Genomic DNA, 18,879 nt, shown 5'->3' on the forward strand with positions numbered 1-18,879 from the left:
ATAGTATGGATTTATAACCTATCTATTTTGCTACTTTTAAGATGTTTATGATTTTTTCACAGCAATCCCAACACTATTGTCTTTTTTTATCCAACATTAATGTCTTTGTATATTCATTTTTGTTCCTCTTCAGGACAGATTTTTAGATATGTGGATTACTTATTTTCCAAGTATTGCATATAACAAAATTCTAGACCTAAGACAACAAAACTGGTAGAACTTCTATGGGCATTCTTACATTTCCTTAACAATCAATCTAGTGCTCTGCTGTGATATTTCTGTGACACTGCTTTTCCCCTGCCTCTTCCATGTCATGGCACACGGAGAAGATGATGTTTTTATGGCTCAGTGGCGTGAGGGACTAAGCTGCTCTAAACCAGGAGTTCCAGCTGTGTATTATGATGCCCCGGGCTCCTCCCAATTGTCCAGAGGGCTGGAGGGTCAGCATCTTGGTACAAGAAAGCCCTGATCTAGGGAATTCTGGATAATCCTGCTCTTTTTTCTCTTCCTGTGAATTTATTTCTATGAAAAAGTCTAGATGAGAACCAATCATCTTCATAGAATTAGCCTTGATTTCCATTCAGTTTTCAGGGACTCCATATAAATGTAACATTTAGGTTTATAAGCTATCAGATCTGGAAAAATATCCTAACCCCCTACCCAGCGCCCCCAGCCTTTTTTCAGTTGATGGGTTCCCCTTTAGCTGTCATTCCCTACTTTCACCACCCTACTGAGTCTGGTCAGCAACTTTTTGAAGGTCAATGTGGGCTGTTCTTTGTCTTTTGCAGACTCGCATTCATTCTGTGAAGTTTCTGATTGCTCTTCATCTAAGGCACAAGGTTCAATTTCAACTAGTGCACCAGATGAGAGACAGAGTTGTTTGGTTCAATTTCAGTTAGTACACCAGATGAGAGACAGAGTTGTTTGTCAGAATTTAATTTCCTCACCAGCGTTTTACTGCCTCTACTGCAAACAGAATGAGACACTTGAAAAGAATGACAGTAATTTTTTTTTCCCCAAGAAAAACCTCTGCTTCTGTGAACACTTAGGAAATTAATGCACTTGTCACTGTGCTGTTGGAAAGTGTGACCATAGAAGGGCCTCCATTTTCAGATGAGGCTGGACATAGAGGAGAAAGAAAATGCATAGCATTCGAATGAAAATGTCATGGGACTAAATATATCTTGGACAGAGCTAAGACCTTGTGCAGGGTCTACAAGGAAGAGATGAGAAGTATGAACTCAAGATTCTAAACCAGAGCCATTATCCAATGATCTTCAAGGGTAAAATGAAATTCTCAAAATGTCTCATAACTATTGTTTCCATTCATTTTGATGCTTATGGAAATTACCTAACGGTTTTAGGATGAGGGGAGAATATAAGAAAAGGAACGAATAGTCTACCCAGAGGACATGTTAACCCCCTCATGTCTGTCAAGACTTAGAAGCACGGCTCCATTTCTTTGCCAAGTTTGAAACGTTAACCCACCTGCAAATTAGGATTACAAACAGACATTTTTAAATGATGTGATTTAAATTTTTACCTTAAATGAGTATTTTCCCCTTCTTTCAAAAATAAGCATACTTTCAAATAGATGTTTTAAGTTAGGACAGACAAAATAAAGCTTTATTTGTAAATCTTATTAAAAACGTGAATTCCTTTAATTAAATTGAATGTTCAAAATGCAAAAAGGTTCTCCGACCAAAAGCACTTATTGGACTGAGATAGTTTTTATTAATAATAAATTCTGAGCTTTTATTTTAATAATAAAAATGCTGCATTTTTACTTCTAAGGGGGAGCTTCACAAAATTTAAAACAACCCCCAGGTCATGCTTCTCCCATATAATGCCTGTGCCGTGGTTTTCAATGATCCATGCTTCAGGAGGCCCCCTCACACTGAATGACAAGGCTAGGTTTGTTCTTTACCAGAATAATAACAACAAACTGTGCTGAGTCTATGCACCAGGCTTTCTTCTATGAGCTTAGCCATATAAGCCTTACAACTCTGGTATGGGGAGTATCTATTATCATCCTCCCCCTTTTATATAAGAAAAGCTGAGACATTTGTCCATGATGACAAAGCTGGCACATGGGAATGCCCCCTTCAACCTTGGGAGCCCATCCTCCTTACCAAGGCCTCCTGCTGCACCTGGCAGAAGCCCTCTTCACTCAGGCGGGCCGTTCCATGACTGGATTGGACAGTCGTCCACACCCTTGCCTGGGGAGCTGTGCAACCTTCAGGATCAGTTAATTTCATAGCTCAAAGTTCCGTCCTTCTCACTCTGCTTTTTAAAGGAGGGCTGCTTTTTAAACCAAGGACCCTCGGGGCATATTCTCAAACACCCACACTTTCAAGGCATCAATGGCTTTGAGCCACAGACCTGAGTTCAGAATCGTGCCCTGTCACTGGTGCTATATGATGTTGAACCAACTACTTAACTTTTACTTAACTTAGTTTCCTCAGCTGAGAAGGAGGTGGGGGGGGGGGTGGCTAATCCCCCACAGGTGTGGTGTGGAATCCATACAAACAGCCTGAGAGAGAGCTTCTCACATCCCAAGGCTTCTGCACTTAGTAACTCTCTGAACCCATCCTGTGACCCTCTTTATTATCCACATTTCAGGAAACCAAGACACAGACAAGGTAACTTCCCAGAGGTCAGTGTTAAGGCTAAAGTTCAAAGCCCTTACTCTGGCCTCAAATCTTCCCACGGACCACCTTTCTGAACAGCATCTCCGGAAGTGAATCCAACAGCAAAAGGGCAAAGTCCCTCCTGCCAGCAGTTTTGGCACAAAATAGATGTTCAATAGATGCTTTATTATGGTTGTTACTGTTTCCTCCCTCACTCCCACCCCATTTTCAAATACGCGTTTTAATAGTTTATTATTTTTAAAATGTATCTCTTACATTTTTAAACATGCCCTTATGGGATATGCTATAATTCAAAGAAGTTTCCTGAACCACTAGTTTAGATCATTGAACTGATTGACTAACGCAGAAGAGCTTTGGTCATTTGAATGCTTGTTGTTTTCCACCAACTCAGTGCATTGAACCCTGGAGATTCTACAGGATGTGGGTGCAACGAAGTCTCAAGATGCCACTTTTGCTGTTCATTAGCCAAGTTGTTTCTGAGTATCTACTCCAGTCAATGAAGGCCAGAAGCATTATGTTTGCCATTTGGTGAAGAATGAACACGATCAAGTCCCTCCTCTTCAGGAAGAATAAGATGAGAATGTTCAAGGTCAAGTTCACAGTCTCCTATCCTGTGCCCTCTCATTCTCCCATCTGCTCCATTTAACAAAATGAAAATAATACTCTCCATTTAATCTTGGCCCAAGTACTGGTGCTTCTGAGGCTCAGGTGCCCCTTCTCACTCTGCCCCTTGTCTGGTTTATTCATTCATTCTTTCATTCATACATCCACTCATTCTTTGATTCACTCAGCTCAATTTATCTTGTGGGTTTCATTAACATATATTAATTTAATCTCTACCCTTTGCACATAAAAGTGAACAAAGCTTGCTTATGAGTAGTCATGGCCTTTGACCGAGAAACAAATATTTCAGGGTGGTCCAGGGTTGCATGCTAGGAAGTAACATATTTAATAAAAGCTGAATTGTGATGCTTTAGCGCTCTTTTCTCCCCACTCCTCAAAAGCTGTAGTACATGTTAATGCTGAAATAATAGTTATATGCTTGGAGTAACAGAGAGTAGATTAAAATCAGAACCGTCTCCTCATGACTTACGAGTTTCCTATATGTTAACTTGAAATTCAAGCAGTGCGATTCTGATTCAGTCCTGTGTATCTGGAGGACCTCGGCAGTAACCACGATGGGGCACAGGGATTATTTGTAAGTAATTTGCAATTAGATGTAATTGCAAACACAACTTCTCCCCTCGTGGGTTTCAGATGCTCTGATTCCTTCACAAAAGGAGATATGAACACAGAGTGAAACCACTTATCCGCTGTCAACATGTATAATGGGGACAAGGCTGATGCACCCCTGGCTTGGAACGTTAACGCAGCCAAAGAGGTGGGAAGGGAAATGGTTTACTTCGGGAACTCTGCCTGTGTCACTGTGAAAGCATTGTAATCTGTTATAGCGTTTGCATGGGGTGAGCCCCATTTAATGAGTGTCCTTCCCCAGAACACACACACACACACACACACACACACACACACACACACACACACACATATGCATGCACACACTGCTGTTTCATCTCTCTGTGTGTGGTAAAACCTCTTATTTACACAAACGTACTTCCTGAGTTGTTAAGGTTCTGACTTAATGAAAAATTTCAGAAGTGCTTGGTAAATATTACCATGAAATCACTCTTGGAATGTAGGCCCGGGGGCCCAATACAAGCTGGTGGAGCCCCCCCTGGAGAAACATGATTCCTATTTGGATCAAATGGACTGAAATCTCTAAGTAGGGGTTTAAGATGAGGTCTTAGCCTTGCTAGAGCAGAACTCAGGGCTTGTATTGGCTTGTATTCAATATTACAATGAGGAAGACCAAGCTGACTGAATTCTTGACAACTGTCTGTTGCTTTAAGCTGTAGGAAAATTCTTGATGACTATCGGCCATGGGGATTTTTGCGTGTGTGCGTGTGTGTGTGTACGTACGTGTTTGCACTCCACTTTGTCACTGTATTCAAGTACATTAGGCGACATTCAAATTGATGTTGAAACAGAGCAGGACCCTATGGTCGGTCCTTCAGCCCCCGCCCCCACCCCCCAGGTCCTCAGCCTGCCTTTCGTCCATGGAAAAACTTTAGCCAAAGAATAAGTTTAATCAGATTTCAGTGAGAAAATACAGAAACAAAGGAAAACAGTCCAACAAGACAAAATAATAATAGTTTAGACATTAAGCAAAGTCAAGGGCCTTTAGTTCCTCAAGGAACTCTATTCTTTGAGCTGTTTTGGAGATACTGAAACGCCCACCAGGCGGAAGGAGTTAACTCCATGATGACCAGGCTGTAGCCTTGACGTAAGCTGCCACAATTCCGAGAGCTGGCCTCAGAGAAATGGGAACAAACCGACCCTGGGACTGAACTGGAACTGAAGACTAAACTATACTTAAAGCAAGACGGCGCTGGTCAGACCACCAAGGACCAGTTTCAAGATGACTGTGAGAGCCGGCTCTCCTGTTCCTGCACGTAGCCCCTCCCTCCGTCTCGATAAACTCTTGTCCGCTGATTGCTAGTGGGGGCAGCTGGCCTTTGGACGGGAGTTTGCCGCCCCGCCCCCGCCCCGGGTCTCTGGCCTCTGAGATAAAGCGGACTTCCCTTCCCATCAGCCTTCTCTCTTTATTGGCTTTTGCGCAGTGGGCAGCCAGACCCCACCTGTAGTCAGTTTTTGGCACCCACCGTGGGGCTGCGCTCTCGCGACATCTCGCTCCCGGGATTTCCAACCCCCAGCCCCAGCCGAGCCGCAGAGGCCGTGACGACACGCCACGACGGCTGCAGGGAGCCCGCTACCTGTGGCTCGCGCTGGCCCTGAGAAGGGGATTTGAGGGGACGTTCCTAGCAGCTGCCAAAAACATTTGTTTCGGGGGATCCTCCCTGTTTCTCCCCTGCTGGGCACTGGCTGCCAATGTACGCTTTTCCTTGGTGGAACGGAGACATGCGTCTGGACAAGCTGATGAGCTCCAAGACCAAGTAAGTCCACTGGTGTGCACCCAGGCTAACTTCTGCTCTGAGCACGAAGCACCCTTTTTTTTTTTTTTTTTTTTTTTTTGGTGGGACGCGGGCCTCTCACTGTTGTGGCCTCTCCCGTTGCGGAGCACAGGCTCCGGACGCGCAGGCCCAGCGGCCATGGCTCACGGGCCCAGCCGCGCGGCACGTGGAATCTTCCCGGACCGGGGCATGAACCCGGGTCCCCTGCATCGGCAGGCGGACTCTCAACCACTGCGCCACCAGGGAAGCCCACGAAGCACTCTTTGGGCATTGTGTCAGTTGGTTCTGATGTCGAGGACCGTTTGTGTCTGGGAGGTATTTGTTTGGGACTCCGTATGGGTCTTCCTCTTCCTTTTCCTGAGATTTGTGACAGTTCTGTCTTCTGGTGGGTGAGCGTATATTCCATTTGTGTGATTGGTATCTTTATTGTTTTTTGTAAAGTGGGAAATTCAGGTTAACGTCATTAGAAAAATTTTAGCTGTGAGATTATGACTAAAGAAAAAGAAAGATAATTTTTTTTTAACAATATATGACGACAGTATTCTTTAGACTCCGGAAAAAATGGTTGAGATTAAACTCTTTTGAAATTCCAAAACTGGTTCTTTTTGCATATGCAGTTAAAGAGAGCTAGCTTGATAAAATACTGTTTTCAAAATTCTGACCCGAAGAGAACAAAAATATGCCTAAGAGAAAGCCTGAAGTTAATTCTTATCATGTCCTTAAAATACAAACACAGCCCACTTTGCCTTCGACTTTGGTCTTGGGTTAATTAGTAGAACTTCAAAAGATGTTTGGGTTTATTAAATACGCATCTTGTACCAACCACATTAAAGAGAAATTATGCTATGAGAAAAATGTAAGGTTTTAGAGGTTATGGAATATGTGCTTAAGTTTGCCAATAAGTAAATCCTGGTATAACAGTTCAATTACTTGCTTCTTGGTTTGGTTAAGGCTTTTAAGGGTTAAAAATTATAACATTTTAGTAATTAAAGCTACTAAAAATGATAAGGGAAGCATTTCAGTGTGTAAAGCAAGTAGGATATGTGTTGTCAGCAAGAGAAGGTATAAAGAATGGAAATATTTTTGTTGAGGAAAAATGTTGATAGTAATTTTGTCCTAGGGTTGGTTGCTTCTGGGGAAGGGACAAATCATATGGAAAACATTTGATAACTTTCAGATCATACTGCTGAATTGGGTAAGAAATTTAAAGAATTCTAATGGAAAGCTATTTTTTGTTTTCAAACTATTTTTGACCCCAATGTTCAGGATGGAAAAAATTGTCTAGGGAAGTTATCACAGAGTATGATTACTTATGTTGTGTATCACTGCTCACTCTAAGTTTACTGCTAAAAGCACACGTACAGTTCTTGTGACAATTGGGCAGTTTTATTCACAATTGCCAAAACTTGTAAGCAACAAAGATGTCCTTCAGTAGGCGAATTGGATAACTAAACTGTGGTTGTGAATACAGTACAAGAAAATTTTTTCCTGAAGAGTTTGGGAGAAAATTGCTGACCTAATGCCCCTGAATACTTCAGTCTGTATTTCCTACAAACAAGGATATTCTCCTGTGTTACTGCAATAGGACCATGACAAGTGGGAAGTTGACTCTGAAACATTACTCTCATCTATGCCTCTCTTTTTTAGCCAAATGATCCAGTACAGAATTATGCTTCATGTCTCTTAAGTCTGTAAGTTTGCGATAATACCCCAGTCTTTCCTTGACTTCATAACTTAAACACTTTTGAAGATTTCAGTTATTTTGTTGTGTCCCTCATTTGGGGGGTTTCCATGATCTCTTCACGACTAGGTTCAGGGTATGCTTTCTGGCAGGATTATCCTGGATGTGATAATCCTATTTCGTTTCGTCCTATTAGGTGTCACAGGATTTCACTTTGTCCCAAAACTAATGATGTCCGTTTGAACACTTGATGAATTACTCTTTATAATTTGTATTTTTGTGAGGAAGTACTTTGAGATTATATAAATACCCTATTCCTCACCAAATTTTCAAAATATTCATGTATTTATATTTGGATGAACTCATGTTTTTCTATTTAGTTCAATGGATAGAGTTTGTTACTGCTGTTATTTATTTCAATGCTCCACTCGCCCCCAGTCTGGCATATAGGAGCCCATCAAAGTTGTCTTCTCTGTTTGTTTTGTTTTGGTTGGGTTTGTTTTTGTTTTTTTTTTTGATCTGTCCCATCGTTTTTGAGCACTTCTTCATCTTCTGGTACTAGATTCCAGCTTCATCTTGTACTTTCCTAAAATACACCTTGTACCTATTCTACAGCTATGTTTCCAATAACTAGTACATACTCAAAATGGGAATCTAAAATATCTTCTTTCTCACCTTAAATAACTTGGGCACATAAAATAAGGTACTTGAACCATATGATTTTCCACTGTAGTTATGAAAAATGGATAACTAAAAGATATAAAAGAAAATGTAGTGAAAGAGCAAAAATTGTTTTTGCAATTAGATGTTGTTTATGATAACTTGGTTCCTGTTATTGGTAAAGACCATCTGTCTGGGATAACCACTGAATTTAAGTAAGTGAAAGCGTAGTCTTGAGTGTTATAGATCAAATCAGCTATAGGAAACAGCTCTTAAGGAGACTGGTTTTTAGCAATGTTTATACATGTGCAGTGTTGAATCATTACATAATAGTCATAAGGACAATTTTTTGTATAGATAACATCTTGGTAAAGTGTGAGAAGTTTGACCCAGGGAAATAAAAATTGGAAAAAAATAAAGCTAGAATGAAGTGAACGATACAAAACGCTCACGCGGGGAATAGATGCATAAAAGAAATGTGTGTCATTCATTCACATGTTTATTGATCACCCAGTGTATGCCAGGCACATATTGGTTCTATTTCTCTGGAGAACGCTGACTAAGGCATTGGCTGAGAGGAGAGAGCACTTTGTGCGGGGAGAGCTGAAGAGAGGAGCAGGGACGGGCAGGGGCAGCCGCAGCCCTTCAGAAGAACTGGTCAGAAGCATGGCCGGTGTCCAGCACTTCAAGACGTGAACAATAGGGATTCGATCATTTTTCACAAACTTTTTTGTTTTTTTACTTCAATGAAGTCGTTTCCCATCTACCTTGTTTCCCACTAACTCCATTTTTTTCATATAGAAATATTTATCTCAATTCACTAACAGTAATAAAAAAAAAAAAAAGCAACCCTGAATTCCTCCTCTGAAGACACCCTCGTAGAAAGAACTCCTGTTCTTGCTGCAATAGTTTTTGGCTTTTAAAATTAGAATAGCCAACCACACAATTCGGGGTCATTAAACAAAGTCTACAAACTGCAGTGTTCTTGCAGTGATCAAGAATCACATAACATAAAAATGTCATAAGTAGAAGCACATTAGACATTCATTTGTTTCTTTAGACGTCATATTTTAATGGAACCGTAGTTTGTTAAAGATGAACTGACACTTCATTATTTGTTTAATCAAATGTTCTGTTTCCAAATAATGAGGACGATGGCAGGTGAGTGTACTATGTTCATTCCTTCTCTTTCAAACTACATTCTTTTATTCTCTGACTTGATTGAAGGACATTTTATTTTTTTAATTTTTTTTAATTTGGCTGCACTGTGCAGCATGTGGGATCTTAGTTCCCCGACCAGGGATCGAACCCACGCTTCCTGCAATGGAAATGCGGAGTCTTAACCACTGGACCACCAGAGAAGTCCCAAAGAAGGACATTTTATAACTATAAAGGGTCAGGATCCATCCAGAAGACATAACTATTATAAACACATACGCACCTAATAATGGTGCCACAAGATACATGAAGCAAAAACTGACAGAATTGAAGGGAAAATAGACAATTCAACAATAATAGTTAGTGACTTTAATACATACCCACTTTCAGTAATGGAAAGAAAAACTATACCGAGTATCAACAAGGAAATAGGAGACTTGAACAACGCTATAAACCAACTAGACCTAGAGATGTACAGAACACGCCACCCAATAAAACAGGATGTGCATTCTTCTTAAGTGTAGTAGAAACATTCCAGGATAGCTCATGTGTTAGGCTGTAATACAGGGCTCAATAGATTTAAAAAGACTAAAGTCATACAAAGTATGTTTTATAACCATGATGGAATGAAATTAGTAATCAATAACAGAAGGAAATTTGGGAAATTCACAAACATGTGGAAATTAAACAACATACTCCTAAAAAAACAATGGATCAAAGAAGTAATCACAAGGGAAATTAGAAAATGAAAACAAAATACAAGCTACCAAAATTTATAGGACGTATCTAAAGTTTAGAGGGAAACATATAGTAAATGCCTATATTTTAAACAGAAGAAAGATCTTAAATCACTATAAGATAGAGGGATATGCAGAGGCTTAGGGGAGCTGAGAGATGGGGTACTTACTTTTCCATAACGATGCCGTTTTAAAGGATGAGAAAGGCTGGAGGAATGTGGGGAGGGAATTCCAAACAGAGAACAACTTGAGCGAAAGCACACAGGCATGAACTAGCATGGGGTGTGCAGGAAAGCTTTACAGTTCAGTATTTCCAGAATGTAAAGTGTGTGGCAAAGAAGACCGAGAAGGCTATAGGGGCAAGTGGGTCCCAACCCTGGGGCTTTTATATGCTCTGCTGAGAACCTTCGGCTTTATTCTTTGGGTCACTGAAAGGTTATAAGCAGGCAGATAATGTGGTTCAGATTTCCTTTTGGAAAGATCTTTCCAGCTGGAGTTGCCTATAAGGTTATTCTGGAACGGATTGCAAGGAGTCAGGGTGGAAAGATTGGAGACAGAGAGGCTGGAGAAGGGATCACTGCCATAATCCAGGGGGAGAAAAGGGAGCCTGAACAGGAGCAGTGGTGGTAAAGCTGGAGGGAAGGAGCTGGATTCGAGGAGTCTTCAGGAGCCAGGGGTGGTGGAAGTTGGTGCTGATTGGAGGGGGGTGAGGACAATGCGTCTAGGACACCCAGTGTTTCGGGTTTGGGTGAGTGCTCGCCACAGTGAATGAAAACCAGAATGCCAGAGGCGAAACAGGTCAGCGGGTGTCTGGGCATTGTCTTAAACTGTTTTTCTTTTCCCATGCATTGTCATGGAGGAAATGCTATCCTGGTAGTACCATTTCTGCCGGGGATGTGCTAGCCTCTCTCAAAACGCTTGCACACCCCCTCGTGGGTCCCCTGCACTCCCTTCCCCAAAGGGCCCCGTGCCAAGGTGTCTTGCTCCCTGTTTCTCTCACAGGGTCCCCCGGGGCACACCAGGCATGGCAGTGAGCTGTTAGCTGCTTTCTCCCTGGGCTCCTAGGCCCGCTGTGTCGAGTATCCTGTCCTCCCCTGTTCTGGGCCACCTCCCTCTTCCATAAACATCTACCTTTCAGGACAAGGTCACAAACTGCAGGCCTGAGCACCAGATTTCCCCCATCCATGTGTTTTATTTGGCCTGCCCTGTATTTAAAATATATATATATATATTTTTGTGAAGATGTTGGGGGGTAGGAGTTTATTTATTTATTTTTTGCTGTGTTGGGTCTTCGTTTCTGCGTGAGGGCTTTCTCTAGTTGCGGCAAGCGGGGGCCACTCACCGTCGCAGCCTCTCGTTGCAGAGCACAGGCTCCAGACCTGCAGGCTCAGTAGTTGTGGCTCACGGGCTTAGTTGCTCCGCAGCACGTGGGATTCTCTGAGACCAGGGCTCAAACCCGTGTCCCCTGCATTAGCAGGCAGATTCTCAACCACTGCGCCACCAGGGAAACCCCTAAAATGTATATATTCTTAAATGTAAATGCCTTTGAAGAAGGCACGAAGCTTCTCTCTTTGTCATGTTCCCTGGAAACCTCTGGTTGTCTCACCCTTGGCCTGCTTTGCTCATTTCCCTTTACGCCTGGCAGCTTCGGGCTTCTGAATGTTTAAGCTCCACTGGAAGGGGAGATGCAGGGGGTCTGGTCCATCAAGGGGCAGCGTCTTGACAGAATAGATCATTGGCTTCCCTGTCACCGGACGGGGGTTTTCTGTAGAATGACTTTGGAAGGACAATCTCACCTCCCCCTCAAAAATAAAAACCAGTTGCCCATAAATTAGACTGAATTGTATGAAATTGCCAGTATTGAACTTGTTTTGCCCCCTGAAGACGGCAATTTCACATGGTTCGACTGATTAACATGATCCTGACCTAGTCACTAGTAGAACAGTGGTTCTCAGCCTGGGTTGCAAATTAGAATAAGCTGAGAGCTTTTTAAAACGACCCTTGCTAGGACCGCCCCCTAAGACAATTAAATTCAAATGTGTGAGGATGGGGGCAGGCACAGGGATGTTTTTAAAGTTCCTGTGCAGCCAGATTAAGGGCTGGAGTTTCAGCACATCACTGAGTCAGCCAGCGAGAGGCTCAGAGCCCTCAGCTTGCCTCGCAGCATGTTGCCTGTGGGCCACGGGGGCTGAGCTTCAGGAGCCCAGAGCTTCCCTGTGGCTGCAGTCACCTCACGCGGGAATTAATGTCATCACCTCACGCAGGAATTGATGTCATTCCTTCCTGCAGTAAATTGAGCTAATAAAAATTAAAGGGTTTCCGTCACGGCAAAAAGAAAACGTGTATTAAATACACATGTGCATGTGGTGCCATCCCAAGCACATGACAGAATGGCTGCCTTGTGGGAATTAGCGATCTGGAATTTGCTATATTATCTCTGCCAAGCCCACGGAAGAGCCCAGTGGCATTAGAGAAAGACACAACAAACTGGAAAACGTTCAAAGATGTGGCCCTGGACGTGCACTCAAGAGAATACACCACAACAAAGTGTGCATTTTGGCCTGGCTAATTAAATGATTTCAGCCATGCATGGCAGTTAAGTGAAACACTTTGTGGGTTATAACTTCTTGGCATGCTTAGTAATTCTAGGAATTTCACTTTCCCCTTAATGTCTTTTTTTTTTTTTTTGCTTTTAATGAGCAGATTAAAAAAACAAAACTAAATAAATAGGTAAATATATTTTTAGAATAAAAGAGAAAATAGCATATATTACTTTTGGGGTGATGACAGTGTTCTAAAATTAGATTACATGATGGTTGCTCAACTCTAAATATAATAGAAACCATTGAATTGTACACTTTAAACAGGTGAGTTTTACGGTATGTTTTGATAGCTTTTGTTTTCTCACTGAAATAAGAATCAAACATGAGAAGTAACATTTGAGAGATTTGAGGAAAATAAAGGTATAAAATAATTATCTAGGGCAATGAAAGATCAAATGGACTCAGGAAGTGCAGAAGAGTTGTCTGGCCCCCTAATGGTCCCCTTGAGGTACATGGACATGAATCTAATCTGTGACAATCACGTTCAGTTGTCCAGGTACAAGGGCAGAGAAGGCAGAGGATTAGATTTACCTTTAGATGGGGTTTAGTCAGGCACTTAAAGTGAAAAGATGAAAGGGCACTGGTACTGATAGGGCCTGTAGGGAGGTAGGATTCCTCCTCTTAAGGAGAGATACCAGAGGTCTCAAGGTGCACACACTAAGGAAAGTTCGTGGGAGGACACAGCAAGAAGGCCGCCGTCTGCCATCCAGGAGTAGAAGTCTCTCTGGACACCAACGCTGACGGCGTCTTGATCTTGGAATTCTAGCTCCCAGAACTGTGACAAAACAAATTTCTGTTAAGCCGCCCAGCCTGTGGTATTCTATTGTGGCAGTCCTAACATATTAATACAGTAATTATTTTAAAATTGAAAAAGAATTAGTAAGATGAAATCCTGATGTTTTCCACCAGCTATTTTTATGCAAAAGAATGAACTAATGAATAAATGGACTGATAACCAGGTAGGTTCCTCAGACCAGAAATAGCAAAGTAACGAGATGATACACAAAAAGATGGAGCTTTGAAAGGAAATGAGTAAGTGGGTTGCTGCTGACTGCTGGAGAGGTTATAACAATGCAAGAAGATGGAGGCTGCGTTCAAATTACAGTGTGGAACAGTGTTTTGTAGATTACGTTTCACAAGCCTACCACAGGGGAGTAAAGCCAGTTTACACATATTGATAGGACTGATGTGTTTGCTCTCTCTCTATGTCATTATTTTAAGTTATACTTACTGTATGAATTATGTTATGTTTATAATGTGTCTTTCACCATACCGTCTATTTTCTTGGCTCATTTTGGGGGAATAGTGGGAAAGGTGGCTATTCATTTATTTATCCAGTAAGTTGACAAACATGCTTTTGTTATATTTTTAAATAAAAAATGAATCAATCAACTAAACAGTAACGTAGACACTTTCTCTCCGTAAATGTTAACACACGCATTGATTTGTATAACACCCACCACAGTCAAGATGCGTTAACAGTTCCGTCAGCCCCAAACACTCCCTGTGCTAACCCTTTATATTTAAGTTCTCGCCTCATCCATAACCTCTGGCAACCACTCCTTTGCTCATATTTTTTAAAAAATAAAATTATACTTGGGTTTTGTATTTCTATGGGATTCTAGAAAGGTTTGCTTTTTTTTCTCCTGGTGGTAACTTTCACATCAATATCTCCAACATCTCCTGGTGGTAACTTTTCACATCTGGTGCAGGCATCCTGCACCAGAGCTAATCCCTCCCTGGTTCTGTTTACTGAGACAGAAGCTGAGCTGAACCCCCAACTGAGTATGACTAATTACCTATATTATATAAAGAAGCTTTTTGTTACAGAAAAACAAAACATGCCAGTAGTTGGTAGAATGTGTGTTCAGTGTGACTGCAACTGGGAAGCCATCGCGTCTCTTCCTAAAGTTTGGATTTTTCTTTTTGGTCACCGGTGCACAAAGCCTTTTTGTTTATTTCCATGTCAACAATTGCTTCAGAAAGTTCCCTCATCCTGCAGTGGTCAAAATTATACCCACTCGGGGTGGGGGGAATTCCATTTTCATAGAGGCCTTTTACAAGCATGCGTGGTTTTATGTAGGATATTTCAGAAGTGTAAAAAACCACACACTACTCTCATAGAGTTTGTACAGTAAAACATTGCCTAATTCACGCCTGTGTCTGTCTGTCATATTGACATTATTAGAGTAAATCTAAGCCTCAATAAAGGGATACTAATGTTACAGTGTACGGAGAAGTGGGGGTACTGCTTTGATTATGGAATATCATTTGTCTAGCACTAAATACAGTCCAAAAAGCCTTTGTGCAACCAAGAAGTCCTTCAGGAGGAGAAGGGATAAACCGTAGTACATGCAGACAATGGAATATTATTCAGCACCAAAAAGAAATGAGCTACGAAACCATGAAAAGACGTGCAGGAAACTAAAAGGCATGTTACTAAGTAAAGAAAGCCAATCTGAACTGGCGATATACTGTACGATTCCAACAGTGTGACATTCTGGAAAAGGCAAAACTGTGGAGTCAGTAAACGGTTCAGTGGTTGCCGAGGGTAGGAGGTGGAGGGAGGGATGAATAGGCAGAGCACAGAGGATTTTTAGGGCAGTGAAAACACTCTGTATGATACCATAATGGTGGATACACATCGTTATACATTTGTCCAAACCTAAAGAACGTACAACACCAAGAGCCAACCCTAACATAAACTGTGGACTCTGGGTGATTATGATGCGTCAGTGCAGGTTCATCCATTAAAACACATGTACCACTTTGGTGGGGGGATGTTGACAATGGGGGAGGCGGTGCATATGTGGGGGCAGGTGGGTACACAGGAAAGCACTGCATCTTCCCCTCAGCTTTGCAGTGAACCTAAAATTGCTCTGAAAATTGTCTCAATAGAAGTTTTTGTTTGTTTGTTTGTTTGTTTTTGCGGTACGCGGGCCTTTCACTGTTGTGGCCTCTCCCGTTGCGGAGCACAGGCTCCGGACGCGCAGGCTCAGTGGCCATGGCTCATGGGCCCAGCCGCTCCGCAGCATGTGGGATCCTCCCGGATCGGGACACGAACCCGTGTCCCCTGCATCGGCAGGCAGACTCTCAACCATTGTGCCACCAGGGAAGCCCTCAATAGAAGTTTTTAGGGACTTCCCTGGTGGCGCAGTGGATAAGACTCCGCGCTCCCAATGCAGGGGGCTGGGGTTTGATCCCTGGTCAGGGAACTAGATCCCACATGCATGCCGCAATTAAGAGTTTGCACGCCACAACTAAGGAGCCCTCGAGCCGCAACTAAGATCTGGCACAACCAAAGTAAATAAATAAATATTTTAAAAAGTTTTTTATGAGGAATAACACACAAAGAAGATGTTTATATGAGATATCATGTTTGGCTAGTTTCAGTACAATGCTATCTAAAAGATACAGCCAGTTATATATTTGTATCTTCTGCTAAAACAGTATTTGAATGCCTCCAAGGCTATAAGCTTGCATGACTAGGACAAAAATAAAACCTATTGGGAAACGAAGAATCTAGAGGATGAGTTGGTGGGGGGAAACATTATGATTTCTACTTAGAAGCACTTTTTTTATCTCAGAAAAACACCCAGAACTCCTTCTGCTAATGCTGAATATTATTAATGACACGTTATAGTGGTATTAAAATACAGTTTTTGCTATACTTTTCCTATACACTGAGAGAAATGGATAAGGATTTTGAGATACACCTCTATTTTTGACTTAACTGCACTTTGTATATCCACACTAGCACACCAATATAAGGTAGGATAAAACACAGGTTTGCATGGGATGCTATGCTGGTATTTATTAATAGAACTCTACCTATACAGAAATAGTAGTAAAATAATAATAGGTTTTGTGTCAATTACTCAAGTATTTTTGGAGTAAATGATAAGATTGTGTTGAAAAGTAAATTGTAAGTTTCTTTGCTGAAGTTGCCGTGATTTTTTTCCTTTGCGTGTCCTTATATATAAAATGCTCACACGTGTCGCATGCCAGGATCTAAGCAGACAGAGAGGAGACCGAAGCTAAGCAAGGAGCCTGGGAAGCACAACCTAATCCAATTCATGCCACCAACTATAGCAAGTATAGCCCCCAAGTAACTCATTGTACAAAAGGCAAGCTTAGCCCTGGTGGAGGCTATTTCTGAGACCTAAGGATGTCCAGCTGTTAAGTAAGGCAGCGATAGAGAAGAAACTTACTGTGTCAGCTCATACTAAAACACCAAGCGGGCACTGGCATCATTTTGACTATTTACTCCGTGGCAGAAATACAGCCAGCCCGTGGGGGAGGGAGGAGGTATGTGTGGTATTGGTGGGACAGGTATAAAGGAAGCAGGGTCTGCTACGGAAGCTTAAGGCAGATGAATAGAGATTTGGGGCAAGGTTCCAGTCAAAGTTGGCAGGAAGGGTACTGAAATCTTAGGCAGAGGAAATGGAGGCCTAATATCACTGCGATGAACTGGCCCAAGTGGTCCTTGTTAACAATAACCATAAAAATAATAACAGCCACCACCTAGTGGACGCTTGGTGTGTCCTGGCACATTATGTATATCATCTCATTTGGATTCAATTTTTACAACAACCCAATGTGGTAGTTACTAGCGTCTCCACTCTTAGAGGTGAGGAAAGTGAAATATTGAAAGATTTGATAAGTTAGGCAAAGTCACACAAGCAGAGGTGGGATTGGAGGGCAGGCTTTCTTTCCGACTGTCCACACCCGTGCTACCAGATTCCACTAGGGGTTAAATCCTCTGACCAACTCTGTCCTGCTTAGAATTTGATGAGAATTAGATGATCTGAATCAACCGCTGGGTTTGTTGGAGATTTTATTGAAGGACTCTGAAACTCTCTTTTTTCCATACCACCCAACTGTACAGCATTACACTCAGTCAGTGAATATTCATTGTTCATTTTGGATTGTTGAAATCCAAGTTAGGAAGATTAAGGATAAAAATGATTAGAGCAACAACAGAACCTTCTCCTTTACTACCCCAGGATGAAGACTTAATGCTGCCTGGGAGAAAGCAGTTCTCTTCTCTATCGAGGCAGGATGCAATATGTATCTTCTCATAAATCATGATCCTTTGGGACCTGCCTGTACTTGCCATCTGCACAATTTTGAACAGTTGGTCAATTATGTCAATTGACCCAAATTAATAAATGTACACATAACTTGAGTTAGACATCCAGTGGCTAGCCAAATGAACTAATGCAGGATGTCTTTTCCGGGATTCTCTATTCCCATGTGTATCTGGCATATAGTAAGCTCTCAGTAAAAGTTGGCTGCTCTTATGTGTGTTACTATTATTATGTACAAAGTAATCGATGTTACAGCTAAAAAGGTTTTAGATTGAGAGCCCTCTACTAAAATGCTTCTGTGTTTCTAGTGGCCATTAAACAGGACATCATTGGAGACTTTGGAGAAGATTAGCTCATGAGCATCTCAACTCATTGAGACAACTCAGCTGTGCCTTTTCTTCTCTTAATGGCAGATCTTCTTACTCTCCAAGGCACTATTTAAACTATTTAAATAACTGATGAGATCATTACTGTTATCAGAAAAGTTCAACCTGAGCAGCTATCTTTACTAGTAAATGTAAAGTGTTTGTTTCAGTAGAACTTCTTACACGCTTCATAACACTACAGAAGAAGCAGGTAACAGCAGAGCAGAGACGCAGCTCCAGAACTTCTGGGTCCAAACAACAGTAAGAGTATATTAACCTAATGTTACATTTTTTTCAGTCTGAGGTGTCGTTAGAGTCAATCCTTTGTGTGAAGACAATTTCAGGTTGAATTTCTCTATGATTTTTTAAATCAAATGAACACGAAGCCCTTACCTGTCAATCAGACTCACACAAAATACATTTCATACCCAGCACAGACTGTTACTGATGATTAGTAAAATATATAACAAAAGTAATAGTATGTGCAACATCGGTACCCAGGAGTGCCCAGACCCATGACATAGAGCTTCCCGAGTCCCCATTTCTGCCAGGATGAGGTTTGGTGTCTGAGAGAGAAGTCTGTGGAGAATAAGTAATACAAAGCTGCGTGTAGGGGTCTCTCAGCTTACTTATCTTCCATATCATGTAGCTTCTTCTGGTTCCAGTGTTTATTCTTCAACACAGCTGCAGCCCACACATTGCAAGTTTATTGACAGTATGTGATCTATTCTAGACAGACACGGCATATCATGCTAAAAGCGTTACTAGATGAGTAATCCATGTATGGCAACCCTGAGAGACCCCGATTTAACAGTTCACCTTTGCACAGGGTTCTGCTCATGGCCAGGTTTGCTTCTGGTGTTCATTAGGAGGGAGAAATTGTTTACAGACCTGCTAATAACCCT

Source organism: Delphinus delphis, chromosome 21 (assembly GCF_949987515.2).
Source record: "Delphinus delphis chromosome 21, mDelDel1.2, whole genome shotgun sequence".
In the NCBI taxonomy this organism is placed as follows: domain Eukaryota; kingdom Metazoa; phylum Chordata; class Mammalia; order Artiodactyla; family Delphinidae; genus Delphinus; species Delphinus delphis.